This window comes from Entelurus aequoreus, linkage group LG20, assembly GCF_033978785.1.
Source record: "Entelurus aequoreus isolate RoL-2023_Sb linkage group LG20, RoL_Eaeq_v1.1, whole genome shotgun sequence".
NCBI lineage: Eukaryota > Metazoa > Chordata > Actinopteri > Syngnathiformes > Syngnathidae > Entelurus > Entelurus aequoreus.
In genome coordinates this window covers 11,891,388-11,900,952 of record NC_084750.1, presented here as the reverse complement: position 1 = coordinate 11,900,952, position 9,565 = coordinate 11,891,388, and positions in this window count along the sequence as shown.

Genomic DNA, 9,565 nt, shown 5'->3' with positions numbered 1-9,565 from the left:
ATGAAGAATTAAATTAAAATGTATTTATTATTCTTTACAGTAAAAAAAATAAATTTACTTGAACATTGATTTAAATTGTCAGGAAAGAAGAGGAAGGAATTTAAAAGGTAAAAAGGTATATGTGTTTAAAAATCCTAAAATCATTTTTAAGGTTGTATTTTTTCTCTAAAATTGTCTTTCTGAAAGTTATAAGAAGCAAAGTAAAAAAAATAATGAATTTATTTAAACAAGTGAAGACCAGGTCTTTAAAATATTTTTTTGGATTTTCAAATTCTATTTGAGTTTTGTCTCTCTTAGAATTAAAAATGTCGGGCAAAGCGAGACCAGCTTGCTAGTAAATAAATCAAATTTAAAAAATAGAGGCAGCTCACTGGTAAGTGCTGCTATTTGAGCTATTTTTTAGAACAGGCCAGCGGGCTACTCATCTGGTCCTTGCGGGCTACCTGGTGCCCGCGGGCACCGCGTTGGTGACCCCTGCTTTACACTGTAATGTTTGGACAGTTATTATTATTGATAGGAATAAAGTTTGGTAATCAACTGCAATCTCCCTCATTTATGATATCAGTTCAGCTCCTTTTAGAAAAGTGTATTGTTGTTTACAGTGGAATATACATTTGCATGCCACATAGCCAAAGATGAATGACTTCCTGCCAAGGAGACACATGACTTCCTGCCAAGGAGACACATGACTTCCTGCCAATAAGACACATGACTTCCTGTTAAAAATCTAGGTAGACTTCATGCATGCACAGAATATTAGGACTATGGTTCATGTTCTCTTGTGAAACTAACAAATAAAAGAAAAACCCAAGACTCTGGATAAATGCTTGATAAACACGACAGAGTGTAACGGGCCTGAGATAGAAATCATTTAGCTCTCTGAGATGGCAGAAAGCTTAAAAAACTACAAAAGTTGCAATGCTGATCTCTGCCTGTAGGAGTCACAAATCGTAATGACGGTTGAACTACAAAAAACATTAAAATAACCAATTTATTTGGTAGAATTGACCCAGCATTTGAGTTAAAATGACCCAACATTTGGGTTGAATATATAATGCATTTGTTTGGCAGCAATAACCCAACATTTGAGTTAAAATGACCCAGAATTTGAATGGAATATATAACCAATTTATTTGGTAAAATCAACCCAGCATTGCCGTTAAAATGACCCAACATTTGGGTTGAGTATATAACCCATTTGTTTGGCAGATTTAACCCAGAATTGTAGTTAAAATGACCCAGTATTTGGTTTGAAAATATAGTGGAGCTGTAAACCCAGAATAATAGCTTATTTAAGGGTGAACAAACTGTCGTCACGGCAACATCTTTTCCAGGAATTCCATAATACCATTTCTCAAAGTGTTGGCTGAATAGCTATTAAGGTATGACGCAATCGGCGCCCATGTTAACTACAGAACCGTAACTTAAAAGGGTTGGCTGAACATCTATTAAGGTATGACGCAATTGGCGCCCATGTTAACTACAGAACCGTAACTTAAAAGGGTTGGCTGAACAGTTATTAAGGTATGACGCAATCGACGCCCATGTTAACTACAGAACCGTAACTTAAAAGGGTTGGCTGAACAGTTATTAAGATACGACGCATTCGGCGCCCATGTTGACTACAGAACCGAAACTTAAAAGGGTTGGCTGAACAGTTATTAAGGTATGACGCAATCGGCGCCCATGTTAACTACAGAACCGTAACTCAAAAGGGTTGGCTGAAAAAGCTGTGAAGGTACGACGCAATCGGCGCCCATGTTAACTACAGAACCGTAACTCAAAAGGGTTGGCTGAAAAAGCTATTTAGGTACGACGCAACCGACGCCCATGTTAACTACAGAACCGTAACTTAATATGGTTGGTGTAACAGCTATGAAGGTACGACGCAATCGACGCCCATGTTAACTACAGAACCGTAACTTAAAAGGGTTGGCTGAAAAAGCTATTAAGGTACGACGCAATCTACAGAACCGTAACTTAAAAGGGTTGGCTGAACAGCTATTAAGGTACTACGCAATCGGCACCCATGTTAACTACAGAACCGTGACTTAAAAGGGTTGGCTGAACAGCTATTAAGGTACTACGCAATCGGAGCCCATGTTAACTACAGAACTGTGACTTAAAAGGGTTGGCTGAACAGCTATTAAGTTACGACGCAATCGGCGCCCATGTTAACTACAGAACCGTAACTTAAAAGGGTTGGCTGAAAAAGCTATTAAGGTACGACGCAATCTACAGAACCGTAACTTAAAAGGGTTGGCTGAACAGCTATTAAGGTACTACGCAATCGGCGCCCATGTTAACTACAGAACCGTGACTTAAAAGGGTTGGCTGAACAGCTATTAAGGTACTACGCAATCGGCGCCCATGTTAACTACAGAACCGTAACTTAAAAGGGTTGGCTGAAAAAGCTATCAAGGTACGACGCAATCGGCGCCCATGTTAACTACAGAACCGTAACTTAAAAGGGTTGGCTGAACAGCTATTAAGGTACGACGCAATCGGCGCCCATGTTAACTACAGAACCGTAACTCAAAAGGGTTGGCTGAAAAAGCTGTGAAGGTACGACGCAATCGGCGCCCATGTTAACTACAGAACCGTAACTCAAAAGGGTTGGCTGAAAAAGCTATTAAGGTACGACGCAACCGACGCCCATGTTAACTACAGAACCGTAACTTAATATGGTTGGTGTAACAGCTATGAAGGTACGACGCAATCGACGCCCATGTTAACTACAGAACCGTAACTTAAAAGGGTTGGCTGAAAAAGCTATTAAGGTACGACGCAATCTACAGAACCGTAAGTTAAAAGGGTTGGCTGAACAGCTATTAAGGTACTACGCAATCGGCGCCCATGTTAACTACAGAACCGTGACTTAAAAGGGTTGGCTGAACAGCTATTAAGGTACTACGCAATCGGAGCCCATGTTAACTACAGAACTGTGACTTAAAAGGGTTGGCTGAACAGCTATTAAGTTACGACGCAATCGGCGCCCATGTTAACTACAGAACCGTAACTTAAAAGGGTTGGCTGAACAGCTATTAAGGTATGACGCAATCGACGCCCATGTTAACTACAGAACCGTAACTTAAAAGGGTTGGCTGAAAAAGCTATTAAGGTACGACGCAATGGAAGCCCATGTTAACTACAGAACTGTAACTTAAAAGGGTTGTCTGAACAGCTATTAAGGTACGACGCAATCGACGCCCATGTTAACTACAGAACCGTAACTTAAAAGGGTTGGCTGAACAGTTATTAAGGTACGACGCAATCGACGCCCATGTTAACTACAGAACCGTAACTTAAAGGGGTTGGCTGAACAGCTATTAAGGTACGACGCAATCGACGCCCATGTTAACTACAGAACCGTAACTTAAAAGGGTTGGCTGAACAGCTATTAAGGGACGACGCAATCAACGCCCATGTTAACTACAGAACCGTAACTTAAAAGGGTTGGCTGAACAGCTATTAAGGTACGACGCAATCGGCGACCATGTTAACTACATGGTTTCTTGCGCAACAGCTATAAGGTATAATGCAATCGCCGCTCGTGTTGATCACCAAACCGTATCTTAGAATGATAGGCTGAACAGCTATAAGGTATGATGCAATCAATGCTCATGCAAATTACCAAATCGTAACTTACGATGTTTGCTGAACATCTATAAGCTATGATGCAATAGCTGCCCGTGTTAATTACCAAACCGTAACTTAGAATGGTTGCTGAACAATTATAAGGTATGATGCAATGGCCACTTATTAAGGAAGGATGTGACATCACACATGCAAAAAGTCAATATACTACACATATTGCAGGGTTTGGTGAAAGCCCAAAAACAAATGATTTATATATATTTTAGAGATAAGCAAAACCTTAGTGCAGTGGTCCCCAACCTTTTTGTAGCTGCGGACCGGTCAACGCTTGAAAATTTGTCCCACGGACCGGTGTGGGGGGGTTTGTATTTAAAAAAAAAAAAAAAAAAAGTTGTATTTTTTTTTACATAAATAAATACAATCATGTGTGCTTACGGACTGTATCCCTGCAGACTGCATTGATCTATATTGATATATAATGTATATATTGTGTTTTTTATGTTGATTTCATTTTTTTTATTTTTTTTATTAAAAACATTTTTTTTTTTTTTTTTTTTAATTGTGCGGCCCGGTACCAAGCGGTACCGGTCCGCGGCTCAGTGGTTGGGGACCACTGCCTTAGTGAGTAGTACTTTGTTTAAATTCTGCACGATGAAGTTTTATACAGAGAGTTTTCTAGAAACATTTTCCAAGATAATTGTACTGGCTATGAAATGAAAAGAATGAAGCGCAATGAAAAAGACTTTACCCAGATTGCAGTGGAGTACAACTTTGGCTGCCATGTTAACTACAGAACCGTAACGGACACTCTAACCACAAGAGTTCTCACTGTTAAGTATTTTGATGACCACCTTCACACTTATGTGATTGAAAAGACAAATTAATTTCAAGTGATTCATCTGAAAGATTCTGAATTGCACTTACTAACAAGTTACAGACTTATTTCCTAAATGTTGTGACTTGTGTAAATGGTAAAAGTAAATGTAATGAATAGAAGAAATTATTGAATTAAATGCCAATTACATTTCAATTTTTTTTTATATAGCATAGCATGCACAGACACACAAACACGTGTTGCCAATATACACAAAAATGGGTTGATTTTGAGTAAGTAACACAAACATTTGTTACTAAAACCTACACATGTGTTAAAATGAACAAAAATTGAGTTGTCCCCCTCTGGACATGGAGATGTGTAAAAAAAAAACAACACAAATTGTGTTATTTCCAATACATTCGTTTTAAGAGTGTGTTGCGTTGACCAGCTCTTCCTCCCAGGGATTTTAAGCTGCTGGTCACTCCCAAATTCTTTTAGTGTCACATAAGCTGAAGTTTAAAGGCCTACTGAAAGCCACTACTAGCGACCACGCAGTCTGATAGTTTATATATCAATGATGAAATCTTAACATTGCAACACATGCCAATACGGCCGGGTTAACTTATAAAGTGACATTTAAAACTTCCCGGGAAATATCCGGCTGAAACATCGCGGTATTATTACGTATGCGTGTGACGAAGTCCGAGTAACGGAAGTTATGGTACCCCGTAGAATCCTATACAAAAAGCTCTGTTTTCATTTCATAATTCCACAGTATTCTGGACATCTTTTGCAATTTGTTTAATGAACAATGAAGGCTGCAAAGAAGACAGATGTAGGTGGGATCGGTGTATTAGCAGCGGACTACAGCAACACAACCAGGAGGACTTTGTTGGAGCGCTAGCCGTGCTAGCCGCCGACCTCACCTTGACTTCCTACGTCTCCGGGCCGCCAAACGCATTGGGTGAAGTCCTTCGTCCTTCTGCCGATCGCTGGAACGCAGGTGAGCACGGGTGTTGATGAGCAAATGAGGGCTGGCTGGCGTAGGTGGAGAGCTAATGTTTTTAGCATAGCTCTGTGCAGTCCGGTTGCTAAGTTAGCTTCAATGGCGTCGTTAGCACAGCATTGTTAACCTTCGCCAGCCTGGAAAGCATTAACCGTGTATTTACATGTCCACGGTTTAATAGTATTGTTGATTTTCTATCTATCCTTCCAGTCGGGTTTATTTCTTTTGTTTCTATATGCAGTTAAAGCAAGTTGCTATCACGTTAGCTCGTAGCTAAAGCATTTCGCCGATGTATTGTCGTGGAGATAAAAGGCACTGAATGTCCATTTCGCGTTCTCGACTCTCATTTTCAAGAGGATATAGTATCCCAGGTGGTTTAAAATACAAATCTGTGATCTACAATAGAAAAAAGAGAGTGTGGAATCCAATGAGCCAGCTTGTACCTAAGTTACGGTCAGAGCGAAAAAAGATACGTCCATCGCTGCCTCTCAAGTCCTTCACTGTAACGTTCCTCATCTACGAATCTTTCATCCTCGCTCAAATTAATGGGGTAATCATCACTTTCTGGGTCCGAATCTCTCTCGCTCCATTGTAAACAACGGGGAATTGTGAGGAATACTAGCTCCTGTGACGTCACGCTACTTCCGGTACAGGCAAGGCTTTTTTTTATCAGCGAGCAAAAGTTGCGAACTTTATCGTCGATTTTCTCTACTAAATCCTTTCAGCAAAAATATGGCAATATCGCGAAATGATCAAGTATGACACATAGAATGGATCTTCTATTCCCGTTTAAATTTTAAAAAATCATTTCAGTAGGCCTTTAAATTCATCACCAGGCAGTAGTTGGTATTTTGTGGTTTATTCTCGAAGCTTTGAAGACACACGTGAGACCAAATCCAGTAGAGAAGCGTTCCCTAGCCCAGTCTAGATCGATCTCCCAAAACCCCGTAACTCCTGTGTTCTTCCCTCTGTCCCTCGCTCCCACCCTCGTTGTTTAGACTACTCCCTGAGTTATCTCTACTCTCTGCACTCCTGCTAGAAGGCCGACACCTTACTTTGCAGACTAGAAAGAAGGAAGAATACTAGCTATTTTGTAATATGACTATGGAAGGAAAGAAGTATCACTTAAATATGGATATATGGAAAAGATCTGGTTCCATCAAGTGTGATAGAATTTTTTTATCTTGATAGATTGAAAATTAACACCAATGAGTTGACTGATGAACTTTATCACGTAATTTATTCAGAAAATATAAAAAAACGACAAATAAATATAGAATACTATTAACCGCTACATGTATGTTTAAAAAAAACAACAACATCATGATTTGTACAATTTCAGAATGTGCTTGTTCTATTTTTAGACAAAGAAAAAAATCTGAAGTTGTCTTTATTTTTAAGTTATTGTGCCGTGATTTTACCTGTCCGGCTCACTTGGGAGTAGATTTTTCTCCATGTGGCCCCCCCATCTAAAATGAGTTTGACACCCCAGTGGTAACACATTGATGATGGAAAGAAAGTTTCAATAAATATATACACTGGACAGTACAAACAAATGAGCTATTTTTTATTTTTTTTTATTTTTGATTAATATTATTTATAGGGATGTCCGATAATGGCTTTTTGCCGATATCCGATATTGTCCAACTCTTTAATTACCGATACCGATATCAACCGATACCGATATCAACCGATATATGCAGTCGTGGAATTAACACATTATTATGCCTAATTTGGACAACCAGGTATGGTGAAGATAAGGTACTTTTTTAAAATAATAATAAAATAAGATAACTAAATTAAAAACTTTTTCTTGAATAAAAAAGAAAGTAAAACAATATAAAAACAGTTACATAGAAACTAGTAATGAATGAAAATGAGTAAAATTAACTGTTAAAGGTTAGTACTATTAGTGGAGCAGCAGCACGCACAATCATGTGTGCTTACGGACTGTATCCCTTGCAGACTGTATTGATATATATTGATATATAATGTAGGAACCACAATATTAATAACAGAAATAATTGGGGGGAGGGAGGTTTTTTGGGTTGGTGCACTAATTGTAAGTGTATCTTGTGATTTTTATGTTGATTTAATTAAAAAAAACAAAAACAACAACGATACAGATAATAAAAAAAAACGATACCGATAATTTCCGATATTACATTTTAACGCATCCCTAATTATTTATTAATATTTATAACTCTATCATTTGTTTTCTTTCCTTTTTGTTGAAAGTGCCATCTGTTGAGTGAATTATAAATGTATGTTTGTTGTTCAATAAACAACAACAACAACAAAAAAAGCTTATCTTTGCTTCACTTCCTGTGTTTAAACGTTACAAAAGGGAAATAATGTCACTTTTGTAAGACATTGATGATGGAAAGAAAGTTTCAATAAATACATACACTGGACAGTACAAACAAATACTAACCCTGTTTCCATATGAGTTGGGAAATTGTGTTAGATGTAAATATAAACGGAATGCAATGATTTGCAAATCATTTTCAAGCCATATTCAGTTGAATATGCTACAAAGACAACATATTTGATGTTCAAACTCATAAACATATTTTTTTTTGCAAATAATCATTAAATTTAGAATTTGATGCCAGCAACACGTGACAAAGAAGTTGGGAAAGGTGGCAATAAATACTGATAAAGTCATCAAACACTTATTTGGAACATCCCACAGGTGAACAGGCTAATTGGGAACAGGTGGGTGCCATGATTGGCTATAAAAGCAGATTCCATGAAATGCTCAGTCATTCACAAACAAGGATGGGGCGAGGGTCACCACTTTGTCAACAAATGCCTGAGCAAATTGTTGAACAGTTTAAGAACAACATTTCTCAAGCAGCTATTGCAAGGAATTGAGGGATTTCACCATCTATGCTCCGTAATATCATCAAAAGGTTCAGAGAATCTGGAAAAAATCACTGCACGTAAGCAGCTAAGCCCGTGACCTTCCATCCCTCAGGCTGTACTGCATCAACAAGCCACATCAGTGTGTAAAGGATATCACCACATGGGCTCAGGGACACTTCAGAAACCCACTGTCAGTAACTACAGTTGGCCGCTACATCTGTAAGTGCAAGTTAAAACTCTCCTATGCAAGGCGAAAACCGTTTATCAACAACACCCAGAAACGCCGTCGGCTTCGCCGGGCCCGAGCTCATCTAAGATGGACTGATACAAAGTGGAAAAGTGTTCTGTGGTCTGACGAGTCCACAATTCAAATTGTTTTTGGAAACTGTGGACGACCAAAGAGGAAAAGAACCATCCGGATTGTTCTAGGCGCAAAGTGTAAAAGGCAGCATGTGTGATGGTATGGGGGTGTATTAGTGGCCAAGACATGGGTAACTTACACATCTGTGAAGGTGCCATTAATGCTGAAAGGTACATACAGCTTTTGGAGCAACATATGTTGCCATCCAAACAACGTTACCATGGACGCCCCTGCTTATTTCAGCAAGACAATGCCAAGCCACGTCTTACATCAACGTGGCTTCATAGTAAAAGAGTGCGGGTACTAGACTGGCCTGCCTGTAGTCCAGACATTGAACATGTGTGGTGCATTATGAAGCCTAAAATAGCAGAAGGGAGACCCCCGGACTGTTGAACAACTTAAGCTGTACATCAAGCAAGAATGGGAAATAATTCCACCTGAGAAGCTTCAAAAATGTGTCTCCTCAGTTCCCAAACCTTTACTGAGTGTTGTTAAAAGGAAAGGCCATGTAACACAGTGGTGAACATGCCCTTTCCCAACTACTTTGTCACGTGTTGCAGCCATGAAATTCTAAGTTAATTATTATTTGCAAAAAAAAAAAAAAGTTTATGACTTTGAACATTAAATATGTTGTCTTTGTAGTGCATTCAACTGAATATGGGTTGAAAATGATTTGCAAATCATTGTATTCCGTTTATATTTACATCTAACACAATTTCCCAACTCATATGGAAACGGGGTTTGTACATTATAAATTGATATTTCTAAAAAATTTAAAATAAAGTACAATCAATAGATTACCACCAGTAGTGTTACCTTAATAGGAATATTTGCTTATGATTATGATAAATATGTATTATTATAAATTGATATTTCAAAATAATAGAAAACAAATTACAAACAAGTAATCTTTTAC